The 15,782-nt window shown below is 37.1% G+C and overlaps 1 protein-coding gene across 1 annotated transcript in view; it reads right to left on the reverse strand.

Moving 5' to 3' along the window:
• Positions 1-15,782, reverse strand: part of UBA6 (ubiquitin like modifier activating enzyme 6) — an 86,195-nt gene that overhangs the window by 61,711 nt on the left and 8,702 nt on the right. The gene's annotated exons all lie outside the window — the stretch shown is intronic.

Here is a 15,782-nt window from a genome sequence, read left to right on the forward strand (position 1 = left end):
CAAATATATGACATATTTTGAAAAATTAGATTTGGCACCATAACCCATATTCCCTCATGGCTACGGGGTTGAGTAGGAGCTGCCTGTTCAGTGAGGGAGGACCATGTGCTCTGGACTTGGCAAAGTTCCCATCCTTATTCTCTCATTTATCACCTCTGTGGCCACTACAAGCATTTGAGTTTGTCACTTTCACTTGAAGCCTTTCACCACGAAAAGGATTTATCAGGCAAAAAATTGTTTCCCTCCTTGGAATTTAGATGACTTAAAGTTGAGCAGTTTTTAAACATTATTTTAAATATAAAAGCTGACAAATTATTTAAAGGACTTTATTAAGTCATCCATCCTAATAGCCACAGGCTAATATCAGAATGCTACTGCTGCTGCTATGTAGTCACTAAGTTGTGTTTGACTCTTTGCAACCCTTTGGACTGTTGCCTTCCAGGCTCCTCTGTCCATGGTATTTTTTAGGCAAGAATACTGGAGTGAGTTGCCATTTCCTTTTCCAGGGGATCTTCCTGACCCAGGGACTGAACCCATCTCGCCGGCATTAGCAAGCAAATTCTTTACCAATGAGCCACCTGGGAAGCCCCTAGAGTCAAAATGGGAATTTCAAAAAATACACGTTGGCAATTAAAAAAATGTCAGATATAGTAATAAAGTCAATAGTAAGAGTTTATTTCAAAGAATACTGATAAACGATGTTATACTAGATTCTGAAGACAGGAGCATGCCAATGGATTCTTACCAGAATCATTCTGAAAGATGAGTTCAGTGTAAGTAAATAATTCCAGAACTCCTTGGGTTTTAAGTATTTCTTTTGGAATTCACACCCACACACACACACACATGCTGGTTTAAGATATGTTCGTTTAATATCTATATTTAGCTACTGATATTCAATATAAATGCCTGAAAAGGGGTCACCTGTCTAGTAGAAAGAAACTTTATAAACACAAGCTATTATTATTATTATTTTCATCCTTATTCCCTACAATGAATGATAAAATCTACTAGACTTTTCTTTTTAAAAGTTTATTTTATTGAAATATAGTTAATTTACAATGTTAGCTTCTGCTATACAGCAAAGTGATTCAGTTATATATTCTTTTCCATTATGCTTTATTACAGGATACTGAATATAGTTCCCTGTGCTCTACAGTATGAACTTGTGGTTTAACCATTCTGTATGTAATAGTTTGCATCTACTAATCCCAAACTTCCAATCCATCCCTTCATCATGGTAATCACAGTCTGTTCTCTATTAGACTTTTTAAATTGATAGTCACCATTTTTGCTTCAGAGATAAAACTGATTCATTTATTTATGAAATACTTACTGAACATTTACATAGTATATATGGAAAAGATACTATAAAGTCTTACAACCTTTACTTCTGTACCCCTAAACAATATATTTAAGGTTTGTCTGTTTTGGAACTTTATATAAACTGGGTCATTTTGAATACTTGTGAGAGTTATTCATATCAAGGCAACTGTTTATTTTCACTTCATATTGCGTTCTTTGTATTATACTATTCTATTGTGATATACCATAATTTAGCAATTCCACAGTTTTGGATGGTTACCAATAAGAAGACTATGAGTACACTTATATATGTCTCATGGTACACATGTAGTAGTTTCTATAGCATATACTGATGAAAGAAAATGCAAAGTTAACTATTAGGTAATACCAGAATAATTTCCAAAGTGGATGTATCAGTTGACATCCTGCTTGGCAGTGTAAAAAAGTCCCCAAATTTTCACATCCTTAGTGTGCTGAAACTCAATATGAAAATTCAATGTGAAACTCAATGTGAAAGTGCTGCACTCAATATGCCAACAAATTTGGAAAACTCAGCAGTGGCCACAGGACTGGAAAAGGTCGGTTTTCATTCCAATCCCAAAGAAAGGCAATACCAAAAAATGCTCAAACTACTGCACAATTGCACTCATCTCACACACTAGCAAAGTAATGCTCAAAATTCTCCAATCCAGACTTCAACAGTACATGAACCGTGAACTTCCAGATGTTCAAACTGGATTAGAAAAGGCAGAGGAACCAGAGATCAAATTGCCAACATCCGCTGGATCATGGAAAAAGCAAGAGAGTACCAGAAAAACATCTGTGTTTGCTTTACTGACTATGCCAAAGTCTTTGACTGTGTAGATCACAATAAACTGTGAAAAATTCTTCAATAGATGGGAATACCAGACCACCTGACCTGCCTCCTGAGAAATCGGTATGCAAGTCAAGAAGCAACAGTTAGAACTGGACACGGAACAACAGACTGGTTCCAAACCAAAAAAGGAGTACTTCAAGGCTGTATATTGTCACCCTGTTTATTTTACTTACATGCAGAGTACATCATAAAAAACGCTGGGCTGGATGAAGCACAAGCTGGAATCGAGACTGCTGGGAGAAATAACAATAACCTCAGATATGCAGATAACACCACCCTTATGGCAGAAAGTGAAGAGGAACTAAAAAGCCTCTTGATGAAAGTCAAAGAGGAGAGTGGAAAAAGTTGGCTTAAAACTCAACATTCAGAAAACTAAAATCATGGCATCTGGTCCCATCATTCCATGGCAAATAGATGGGGAAACAGTGAGAGACTACTTTTCTGGGCTGCAAAGTCACTGCAGATGGTGACTGCAGCCATGAAATTAAAAGACACTTGTTTCTTGGAAGAAAGCTATGACCAACACAGACAGCAGATTGAAAAGCAGAGACATTACTTTGCCAACAAAGGTCCATATAATCAAAGATATGGTTTTTCCAGTAGTCATGTAGGGATGTCAGAGTTGGACTATAAAGAAAGCTGAGTGCCAAAGAACTGATGCTTTCGAACTGTGGTGCTGGAGAAGACTCTTAAGTCTCTTGGATAGCAAGGAGATCCAACCAGTCCATCCTAAAGGAAATCAGTCCTGAATATTCATTGGAAGGACTGATGCTGAAGCTGAAACTCCAATACTCTGGCCACCTGCTGTGAAGAACTGACTCATTTGAAAAGACCCTGATTCTGGCAAAGATCGAAGGCAGGAGGCAAAGGGAAGGACAGAGGATTTGATGGTTGGACAGCATCACTGACTCAACGTATATGCGTTGGAGTAAGCTCCGGAAGTTGGTGATGGACAGGGAAGCCTGGAGTGCTGCATTCCATGGGGTCACAAAGAGTCGGACACAACTGAGCAACACAACTGAGCGACTGAACTGAACTGAATGTGCTGAAAAAAGTTAACACAGTAGGCCTGATCTTTACCCTGCTTTGGGGGCTAGCCCCTGGCTGCTGCCTGTGCACTTGGCTTTTGAAATGTTTCCTATACTAATAATTCTACTTCTCTTTTTCCTTGAGTTTCTCGAAATAAAAACTCCTTTAGCTTTAGATATTCTTTTCTAAAGTACACATGTAAAACTTTAAATGATTTTAAAAAGCATACCAAATTTTGATCCATAGTACTTTAAATGATTATTCTTAATTTTTATTATGATTCTTTTTTCGACTTATGGATTCACCTGAAGTGTATTTTTAAATTTCTAACTTTATGAGGAATTTTACAATTATTTTTTGTATTGACTTCTAGCTTAAATACACTGTGAACAGACATCACAATCTACAAAATTTTACACTTTAATATTTGAGAATTTCTTTGGTCAATTTTACAAATGTTCCATTCTTGAAAGGAATGTGTACTCTACAGTTGTTAACATATAACAGTCCTTACATGTGCATTAGAGTAATCTTAATAATCATGTTGATGAACTCTATATTTGTTCAGACTTTGTTTGCCTGTTTTCTTGATTACTAAAAGTAACATTTAAAAAATGCCCACTATGATTGCAAATTTGTCTATTCTCCTTATGTGAGAATAACATGCTAACATGTGAGAATAACAGCTAACACTCAGTGTTTATTACACACCACAGTTTTATTTGTATTAACTCATTAATCCTCACAAAATTACAAAAATTCTATTATTATTCCCATTTTTACAGAGAGGAAAACCTAAGCACAGAGAAATTAAGCAACTGATAAATAGTGGAAGCAAGATTCAGCCCAGGCAGTCTGGCCTTAGCATCCATATTCTTAACCACTATGCTACACCGAATGTAGATTAAGAAAGGCAAATCATTCTACAAGTCTTACAGGGAGGGAAAAAAATCAGTTCCTGGCCTAACTCTTCCATAACCCAATTCCCAAGCCCTAAGAACAGCCATCCTCAATTCTTTCAGTTATTTCTTCTAATATTTACCCCTATATTTCTCAATAAACATGTTTGTACTTTATTTCTTGATTTTTCAGTTTTAAGTATTATCTATCAACTTCCAACTAAAAAAGATGGCATGAATTTCAATTTTTGAATACAAATCCAGTCAAATCACTTCCATGCTTTAAAAACTCTGGTTGGTTTTGTATTTCCCTTATGATAAAGTCGAGACTCCATTTATCACAAAGCTGTTTATAATCTAGTCTCTGCTCAGCTCTCCAGTCTCATTTTTTGTCACTCTACCATCACACTCCATGTTCCAGGTGTACTAAAGGCTTTCAGTTCTCCAAACATGGTATACTCTCTTCGGGTGCTAAGACACTTTTCTGGAATATTCCTCTTTCCCAATATTTTATGCCTGAATAACTCCTTGTCCTCAGGTCTCAAACTGCATGTTACTTTCCCCATGATGCTTTCCCTGATGCCCCTAAGTTTCTTAAGACAGTGTTGGATCATCTTTCTGTGCATCGTAACACTACACATTCAATTTATTATAACAATTATCACAGTGTATTTTCACTATTTATTTGCCTATTTTTCCTAGGAGATTGTAGATTCCTTAAGACAGAGCCTGCCTTATGTGCTACTGTATCCCCAGTGACTAACAGGGCCTGGCACATAATAGACACACAAAACCTATCTGCTAAATTAATGAAAGAAATGAACTGGCAACAAGAACAACACTTTTATGCTCTACTAAGCAGAGGGCATGAATTCTTTTTTTGTGTTCACAGTCAAAGAACTGCATTAAAAAAATATGTTTTTCACACTTGTCTTCATCAATTATTTTTAAGACTACTTAGGCAAATAATGAATAGCCAAGACATAAACATGGTTACAAATGACCCAGAACATCCAGACAAAGGAAAACAATTAAAATACACGAGCTAAAGTTGTTCAAAGAATCATAAAATCTCAAATTCTCAACAGGTAACTAAATTACCTGCCTTTTCAATGTTTGGCTACCAAGGGGAAGTATACTGAGTAAGTGCCTACTCCATGTTAGTTAATGTCAGGTACTCTGCAGTTGACACTTAAATCCTATGAAGTGGGATTTAAAGAGCTGAGAGTGTAACTTCAAGCCCACCATTGTTATACTAAACCTGACTGTATTAAGCGGACATGCATATATCAATAACTGTATCAGGAAAGAAAGAAATTTCCAAGGCTATTGACTTGACTTTTAGAGAACCCTATTTATTAAAGATTCTCCCTTTTACAAAGGTACTATATCTCCCTATAGTTTTCACCACTAATCCTAATTTTACCTCCTGGGGTCATAGGGAACTTGTCTAATCCCTCTTCAATGTGACAGCCCTCCAAACGTTTGAAGATGGTATTCAGGTTCCAGAGTCTTCTTTCTCTAGGCTAAACATCTCCAGTTCCTTAAACAATTCCAAACATGACATCATTTTGAGTCCCCATCAACACTCTAATCACTTTCTTTTGGATATACTTCAGTTACCTTCAGGCATTCATAGATTTATTAAAATATCTATTTCAAGCCAAGCACTGGCATGGTGTGGGGATCACAACAGCAACATCATCATGAGGTAATGTGAGGATTAAATTAAATAAGATAAAATAAGTAAAATACCTAGCAGGATGCCTGTGACGTTATTGGGAGAGAGGAATAATCAAATAATCCACTATTAAGTACTACATACAGAAGCATCAGAAGCTAAGGGAACCTGAAAGAATAGGAAGTGAGTATCTATCAATGGAGGCTATGGCAAGTTTACAAATGAAGTTCATCCAAGTTGAAATCTGAAGACTTGAGTCAAAAATTAATCAAAGAAGGAAAAGCATTCTATGCTAGGAAAAAGAAAAGCATGAAAAAGAATGATAGATAAGAGATACATGGTACATATATAAAACTTCCACTTCTGGCCTTAGTTAAATAAGGGGGAACAGATTTATCCTCTTCCTGCCTTAAAGAACTGAAAAATGGACAATATAAATGAAACAATTCAGACACCGGACAATAGGCAACTCAGGACAATAATCTCAGAGAAGAAAAACAATTGAGGTGAGCTTTATGATTGCCCTAGCCACTGCCCAGAGTTTTCAGAAGGTAGAGCAGGAAGGGAAACTCAAAAAAAGCTTGGTGGTCTTCTTAAACTGAAGAGAACAGGGTGTGAATTCAAGGCTAGAATTTGTGAGCAGATGCACAGAGAGAATGCCGGACAGGCTGTTCTCGATTCTTCAGCCAAGTTAGGGGAGGAAACAACCTCAAGCTAGGGAAAGAACCAGATGAAAAGTCCAAGTGAAACAATCACTGTTTAAACAGGGCCAAGACAGTTTGTGTTCCTCTTCAGCCAAATGGAAAACCTTTTAATACAGAGAGCGCTGGATAAAATAGAAAAGAGTATTACATCAGTACTGGGGGGCAAGTAGCCTCAAAATTGAGTCTTCTCTGGTCTTACCTAGCAAAGCTTAAAAGTAAGCCTTGAAAAAAATAAACTTGTTTTCAAGTAATTTAACTGTGTCCTTGAAAAAGCTCAAGAATATTTAAAGGAATTCTAGATAATTCAACACCCAAAAAGGTAAAATTCATAATGTCTAACATACACTAAAAAAAAAAAAACTAGATATGCAAAAAAAGCAGGAAATACAACTCTAGATAGAAAAATCAATAGAAGAGACTTAGAAATGACATATGATAGAATGTGTGGACAAAGACTAAAACAGTCAAAAATATAATTCATATGCTCAAGAAGCAGCAAAACTTCCAGAGATGAAAACTATAAAATGTAAGATGAAAAACACTTTGAGTGGAATTAACAACAGATTCAACACTGCAGAAGTGAACCTGAAGACACAGCAACAGACTTTAAAAAATGAAAAACAGAAATGAAACAAAACAAAACTGGAGGATAAAAACCTTCTAAAACCAAAAAAGCTTAAGTGAGCTGTGGGACAACTTCAGTTGGTCTATGTGAAACTGAGGTCCCTTGAAGAACTAAGCAGTTAAAATTTTTCTAGGAGCACAACAAACTCACAGACCATGATGCAAACAAAGAACAAAACGTAAAGAGAAAACTACACTAAGGGATATCGTAATTGTTTAAAACCAGGGATGAAGAGAAAATATTAAAAATAATCAGAGAAAACAGATCATGCAATTTACAGAGGAAAGGTAAGAATGACAACTGATTTTCTCCCAGGAAGCAGTACAAACTGGATGACAATGGCACATTTTTAAAATATTGAAAGGAAGACACTGTCAACCTAAATTTCTATACTCAGTTTCAAAAAAAGGAAATAAAGACGTCATCAGACATATAACAACTGAAAGAATTCATTGCTGGCAGACTTTCACTATAAGAAATGTCAAAGTAAATCCTCAGGCAGAAGAAAACGATATTAGATGGAAATCTTAATTTACACAAAGGAATAGAGAACATCAGAAATGACAAAACCCTGTTTCCTTTATTTTTAAAATATCTTTTAGAGACAATTGACTGGTTAAGCCAAAAACAGTAATGTATTGTGAGTTTACGCTGCTGCTGCTAAGTTGCTTCAGTCGTGTCCGACTCTGTGCGACCCCATAGACGGCAGCCCACCAGGCTCCCCCGTCCCTGGGATTCTCCAGGCAGGAACACTGGAGTGGTTGCCATCTCCTTCTCCAATTGTGAGTTTATAGCATTATGTAAAAGTAAAATTTTAAGACAATGATAACTCAAATCCTGGAAAAAGAGAAACAGAAGAACACTGGTGTAACTTTCTTATACCATACAGAACGTGATGTTAGATCTGAATACACACTGTAGAGATTTATACTATAAACCATAAAGTAATTACTTTCCATCTAGTCAAAGCTATGATTTTGCAGTAGTTATGTATGGATGTGAGAACTGGACTATACAGAAAGCTAGTTCAGTTCAGTTCAGTCGCTCAGTCATGTCCGAATCTTTGCGACCCCGTGAATCGCAAGCACACTAGGCCTCCCTGTCCATGACCAACTCCAGGAGTTTACGCAAACTCATGTCCATCGAGTCGGTGATGCCAGCCAGCCATCTCATCCTTTAGAGCACCGAAGAATTGATGCTTTTGAACTGAGGCGTTGGAGAAGATTCTTGAGAGTCCCTTGGACTACAAAGAGATCAAACCAGTCAATCCTGAAGAAAATCAGTTCTGAATAATCATTGGAAGGACAGATGCTGAAGCTGAAACTCCAATACTTTGGCCACCTGATGTGAAGAACTGACTCACTGGAAAAGACCCTGATACTGGGAAAGACTGAAGGCAGGAGGAGAAGCAGACGACAGAGGATGAGATGGATGGATGGCATCACTGACTCGATGCACATGAGTTTGATTAGGTTCCTGGAGTTGGTGATGGACAGGGAAGCCTGGCATGCTGTAGTCCATGGGGTCACAGAGTCAGGCACACCTGAGAGACTGAACTGAATCACTAAACAAAGCAAAAGAAAGTACAGCTGACTCTCAAACATAGGTTTGAACTGTGTGGGTCCACTTATATGTGGATTTTTTTTTTTCCAAAAAATATATACTCAGCCCCAAAGACATGGATGTTAGTCAAAGTCGCTCAGCTATGTCCGAGTCTGTGACCCCATGGACTATACAGTCCATGGAATTCTCCAGGCTAGAATACTGGAGTGGATAGCTTTTCCCTTCTCCAGGGGATCTTCCCAACCCAGGGATCGAACCCAGGTCTCCCACACTGCAGGCGACCTCTTTACCAGCTGAGTCACAGGGAAGCCCGAGGACATGGACAGCCAACTGTATTCATTATATCATACCACTTGATGCAAAAGGCTTGAGCATTCATATATTTTGGTACACATGGAGGCTCCTGGAATGGATACCCCATGGATACTGAGGGATAAGATGTTACAACTGCAACATGTCAGTAAAGAAGATAAAATATAACTTAAATGCTCAATTATTCAACAAAAAGAGAGAGAGAAAAGGTATACCAGTAACAGACAAATTAGGCAATTAGAAAACAAATAGCAGAAATAGTGTCAATAGAACTTTCTTGGTGGTCCAGTGATTAAGACTCTGCATTTCTGCTGGGGGGGGAAGTTGGGGAACTAAGATCTCCCATGTCACATGTTAAATATACATGGTGCAACCATGCCTCTAAAAGAGTGTCATGCTGAATAAAGAGAAAAACCCAACTATATTCTATCTACAAGGAGGCCCACTTAAATAAACACAAAAAAGGAAAGTAAAAGGGTGGAAAAAGATATCATGATACCAATAATCAAGGGAAAAGCAGACTATTTTAATACCAGACAAACAGATTTCAGAGCAAACAAAACTACCAGGATAAAGAGGCACTTCATAATGATAAAAGGGTCAATACATCAAGGAGACATAACAATTCTAAATGTTTATGCACTAATAACACAGCAACAAACTATGTGATACAAAAACTGGTAGAACTGAAGTATGAAATACACAAATAGGAAATTATGGACAATATCCATCTCTTAACAATTGGTATAAAGAATAGACAGAAAATCAGTAATGTTTCAGAACAGCTGAACAACACTATTAATCAATTTGATCTAATTGACATTGATAGGACAATCCAGTACATCACAAAATACATATTCTTTCCAAATGTACACAGAACATTGACCAAGATAGACATATTCTCCACTAAAAAAACTTTAAAAAATTTAAGTCACACAAAGTATGTTTCCTGATAACACTGGAATGATTACAGATCAGCAACAGAAAGATCTCTGAAAAAAAATTCCTTAATATCTGGAAACTAAGTAAGACACTTAAGGTCTCAAAAATCAACGATCTCAACTTTTACTTTAAGAAATAAGAAAAAGATCACGAGGTACCATTTCATGCCAGTCAGAATGGCTGCGATCCAAAAGTCTACAAGCAATAAATGCTGGAGAGGGTGTGGAGAAAAGGGAACCCTCTTACACTGTTGGTGGGAATGCAAACTAGTAGAGCCACTGTGGAGAACAGTGTGGAGATTCCTTAAAAAACTGGAAATAGAACTGCCTTATGATCCAGCAATCCCACTGCTGGGCATACACACTGAGGAAACCAGAAGGGGAAGAGACACGTGTACCCCAATGTTCATCGCAGCACTGTTTATAATAGCCAGGACATGGAAGCAACCTAGATGTCCATCAGCAGATGAATGGATAAGAAAGCTGTGGTACATATATACAATGGAGTATTACTCAGCCATTAAAAAGAATACATTTGAATCAGTTCTAATGAGGTGGATGAAACTGGAGCCTATTATACAGAGTGAAGTAAGCCAGAAAGAAAAACACCAATACAGTATACTAACACATATATATGGAATTTAGAAAGATGGTAACAATAAACCTGTATACGAGACAGCAAAAGAGACACTGATATATAGAACAGTCTTTTGGACTCTGTGGGAGAGGGAGAGGGAGAGGGTGGGATGATTTGGGAGAATGGCATTGAAATATGTATAATATCAGATATGAAACGAGTCACCAGTCCAGGTTCGATGCACGATACTGGATGCTTGGGGCTGGTGCACTGGGACGACCCCGAGGGATGGTATGGGGAGGGAAGAGGGAGGAGGGTTCAGGATGCGGAACACATGTATACCTGTGGCGGATTCATTTCGATATTTGGCAAAACCAATACAATATTGTAAAGTTTAAAAATAAAATAAAATTTAAAAAAAATAGAAAAAAAAAGAAATAAGAAAAAGATCAAATTAAACTAAAAATAAGGAGGGAAAAAACCCTTTAAAGCACAGAAATTACTGAAATACAAAATAAAAAATATTTAAAAAATCAATTTAACTGCTGGTTCTTTGAGAAGAAAATAAAATTGACAAACCTCTAGTCAGAATGATCAGGAAAAAAAAAGAAGACAGAATTATCTTCTCTTACCGTTATCTGATAATTATCCTGATAATTACCATTATCAGGAATGAGCAGGGAATATTGTTCAGATTCTACAGACACTAAAAAAGGATATTCAAGGAATATTACAAACAACTTCAAGCCACTAAATTCAACCAATGAGACAAATGAACATACTCTTTGAAAGACCCAAACTATTAAAGCTCACTCAAGAAGAAACATATCATCTGAATATCCGAGTATCTTTTAGCTATTTAATATGTATTAATAGTTTAAAACTTTCCCACAAAGAAAACTCCAAAGACAGCTTCCCTATGAATTCTACCAAAAATATGAGAAAAAATAATACTGACTCTACACAAGCTTTCTAGAATCTGAAGAAAAAATAATTCTCAGCTTATTCTGTGAGGTCAGAGTCACTCTAATACCAAAACCAGGCAAAATCATTCAGCTTAAAAAATACTCAAACCAATATCCCTCATGTAACATAAGACGCAAAAATTCTTAATAGAATTTCTGTAACAATACATCATGTGAGTTTAATTCCAGAAACAGAATGCAAGGGTGGTATAATACTCTAAAAGACATCACTGTGATTCATAAAATCAAAAGACTACAGTGGAAAAGCCATATAATCACTTTCATGAATACAGAAAAAGTATTTGACAATTACAATACCCCATTTCTGATTTAAAAAAACAACAAAACTCTAAGCAAACTAGTGACAGAAGGGCACTTCCTCAACCTAATAAAGGGTAACTATGAAAAACCTATAGCTAACATTACACTCTGCTATGGAGAGATGAATGTTTTCCATCAAAGATCGTCAGGAAGGAAGAGAGGTTGCCTGTCTTTATCTCCTCAACTCTACCCTGTATTGGAGGTTCTAGCCACAGTAATAAAGACAAAGAAACAAAAGGCACTCAGATTGAAAAGGAGGACGGAAAATGTCTTACTTTCAAACAACACAACTGACTAGAAAATTCAATGGAATTTACAAAAAATTTTACTAGAACTAATAAGAGAAAGATGCACAGAGTCAAAGCTATGGTTTTTCCAATAGTCAGGTACGGATGTGAGAGCTGGACCATAAAGAAGGCTGAACACCGAAGAAGTGATGTTTTAGAGTTGTGCTGGAGAAGACTCTTGAGAGTCCCTTGGACTGCAATGAGATTAAAGTAGCCAATCTTAAAGGAAATCAACCCTGAATATTCACTGGAAAGGCTGTTGCTGAAGCTCCAATACTTGGCCACCTGATGCAAAGAACTGACTCCTTGGAAAAGACCCTGATGCTGGGAATGATTGAAGGCAAAAGGAGAAGGGGATGGTAGAGGATGAGACATATCATCACTAACTCAATGGATATGAATTTGAGCAAACTCTGGGAGAGAGTGAAGGACAAGGGTGCCTGCTGTGCTACAGTCCACGGGTTCAAAATGAGTCGGACACAACTTTAATGTGGTATGTCTGTCAATATTGCTGTACTCTCTTTAGTAATGTTATATAGTTACCAGTGTAAAGATCTTGCATGCTGCTAAGTCACTTCAGTCGTGTTCCACTCTGTGCGACCCCATAGATGGCAGCCCACCAGGCTCCCCCATCCCTGGGATTCTCCAGGCAGTAACACTGGAGTGGGTTGCCATTTCCTTCTCCAATGCATGAAAGTGAAAAGTGAAAGTGAAGTCACTCAGTCGTGTCCGACCCTTAGCAACCCCATGGACTGCAGCCTTCCATGCTCCTCCGTCCATGGGATTTTCCAGGCAAGAGTACTGGAGTGGGGTGCCATTAAACTTTTGTCAAATTTTTGTATTTTTTATATTATTGTAAATAGTAATTTTTAAGTTTCAGTTTCCAGTTACTCATTACTCTTAAATTGGAGAACAAATGATTTTTGCATATTAACTTCTTATCTTACAATCTTACTAATCTAACTGACAGCTATTGTTCACTCTGAGTTGTGTCCGAAACAACTGCATAACCTTATTAAATAGAGTACAGCAATATTGACAGACATACCATATTAAAGGTTCCTAAAGTTCAATAGTTAAAACATCAGTATTCCCAAAATTGTATATAAATTCTCATGACAGCCTTATTTGTAATAGCCAAAACCTGGAAACAACCCAAAGGCCCATCAACAATTATTAAGTGATTAAATAAATTGTGAAAGTGAAAGTTGCTGAGTCTGACTCTTTATGACCCCATGGACTATACAGTCCATGGAATTCTCCAAGCCAGAATACTGGAGTGGGTAGCCATTCCCTTCTCCAGGGGATCTTCCCAACCCAGGGATCGAACCCAGGTCTCCCACATTGCAGGTGGATTTTTTACCAGCTGAGCCACCAGTGAAGCCTATATTTGTACAATTACAAATACTGTACAATTTTGTAAGCCTATATTTGTACAACTGCAAAAATTATAGGGAAGCCAATAAACTGTAGTATAGCCATAAAATAGAAAACTCAGCAATAAAAAAGAACAAATTACTGATACAAAATCATATATGAATCTCAAACTCATTACACTGAGTGAAAGAAGCCAAACTTCCCAAAGGTGTTGTACATACTGTATGATTCCATATATACAAAATTCTAGAAAATGAAAACTATTCTACAGTACAAAAAGCAGATGAGTGGTTGCCTGGGGAAAATGACAGCTGGAGTGAGAAGAAAGGTAGAAATTACCAAGGGGCGCAGAGAAAATGTTTAGTTGTGATTGATATTATCTAAATTGTGGAGATGATTTCATGAGTATATACACATGTCAAAACATATCAATTTGTACACTTTAAATATGCTTGATCTACTTTATACTAATTTATATCTCAGTGAAACTGTGGGAAAATATGTATTTATGATGGGAGATACTCTTTCATGGGTCTTTCAACTCCAAGATGTCTCTCTAGATATGCCTAGAAGGCAATGTCTTAACTGCTCTTTACTTGGCCTTTTCTCAGGGTTGTATTTAACTCTGAGATATGAAGTAGGACTTGGGAGTAAGGAGAACCAATATTAGGATGATGCCCATGCTCTTTGCTGTATCATTAGGAGCGAAACACTTTGTCTCTGACCCAGATGTTCCACATTTTCTGTTAGCATCCACTAAATAATAGGCTAGCTTTTAGCTTTTAAGTGGGGCAAAATCAAATCCTAGATTTTGACAATATTAATATAAATTTTGGCAAAGATAAACAATAGGATGTCAGAGGGTAAAGGGGTGAGAAGTGACATGGAAGCTAAAAAGACAGACAGGACCATAACTCATGGCATATTAGAAGTTATTGAACTCATAGGTACCATTCTTCATGATGAATTTTTTTCATCATGTGCACATTTTCTCATTAAATATGTTGAATAAGTGAGTGGATGAAAAAAAATTAATAAATGAAAGAAACCATGACACTTAAAAGGTTGCTGCTGCTGCTGCTGCTAAGTCGCTTCAGTCGTGTCCAACTCTGTGCGACCCCATAGACGGCAGCCCACCAGGCTCCCCCGTCTCTGGGATTCTCCAGGCATGAACACTGGAGTGGGTTGCCATCTCCTTCTCCAATGCATGAAAGTGAAAAGTGAAAGTGAAATCGCTCAGTTGTGTCGGACTCCTAGCGACCCCATGGACTGAAGCCTACCAGGCTCCTCCGTCCATGGGATTTTCCAGGCAAGAGTACTGGAGTGGGGTGCCATTGCCTTCACCGCTTAAAAGGTTAAGTAACCTAATATCATACACTCACAAACAATGGAGAATGATTCAAATTCAGATCTAACACCAAAGTTCAAACTCTTGCCACTGCTACACTATATCCAAAGAGGGCTTAAATGTATATTATACTATTTGGCTGGAGAAGGAAATGGCACCCAGGATTTTAAACTGAGAAGCCATGGACTGTGAGATAAGTGCCAAAAATACAACTTTGAACAACTTATGAAAGATGGATTAGAAACAAGAATAGTTCTAAAGAGATCACGTATGAGAAAATTACAATAGTTCAATTGAGAAATTCCAAAGCAGGGAGAGAAAATGAAAAAAAAAAATGGAATTAAGAGTTGCTTAAAAGGAACTGAAAGGATTTAAAGAATTGAATTTGGAAGATGATAAATAAGGAAAGATCTAGGATGACACCAAGGTTTCTAGCTTAGGTTACTGAATAGGTCTGGCACACCATTTAATTAAGCTTGGGAATGGCAAGAGAGAAGGAAAAGCTTTCCAGTGGTGTTGAGATACTTCATGCTGAAAAATTATATTAATAGTTTTTTCATGAAATCTTTAAGGCTAAGATATTATTCTTAAGAGGTATTATTCTTCTCATTTACACATGAGAAGTATGAGAAGTATAAAGATTAAATAACTAGTTTTGGTTCATATAAATGTCAGGATTGGATGTGAACATTCTCTTCTAAAGTCAAAGACCTTATTCACTTCTCTCTACAAAGTGTTTCTCAAAAAGTAGATATTATAACACAACACTGAAAATCAACTATATGTCAATTTTTTTTTTTTAAACAAGCTATCTGCTGAACATCTGCCTGGTTTACATTTAAACCATCTTGTATGCATTTTAAAAAGAAGGTACTGAGCTTGGAAGAAGAAAGCTGAAGAAAGAGACTTAAGCATCACTGCTGCTAAGCTGCTGCTGCTAAGTCACTTCAGTCGTGTCTGACTCTATGCGA

This window comes from Bos javanicus, chromosome 6, assembly GCF_032452875.1.
Source record: "Bos javanicus breed banteng chromosome 6, ARS-OSU_banteng_1.0, whole genome shotgun sequence".
Lineage (NCBI taxonomy): Eukaryota > Metazoa > Chordata > Mammalia > Artiodactyla > Bovidae > Bos > Bos javanicus.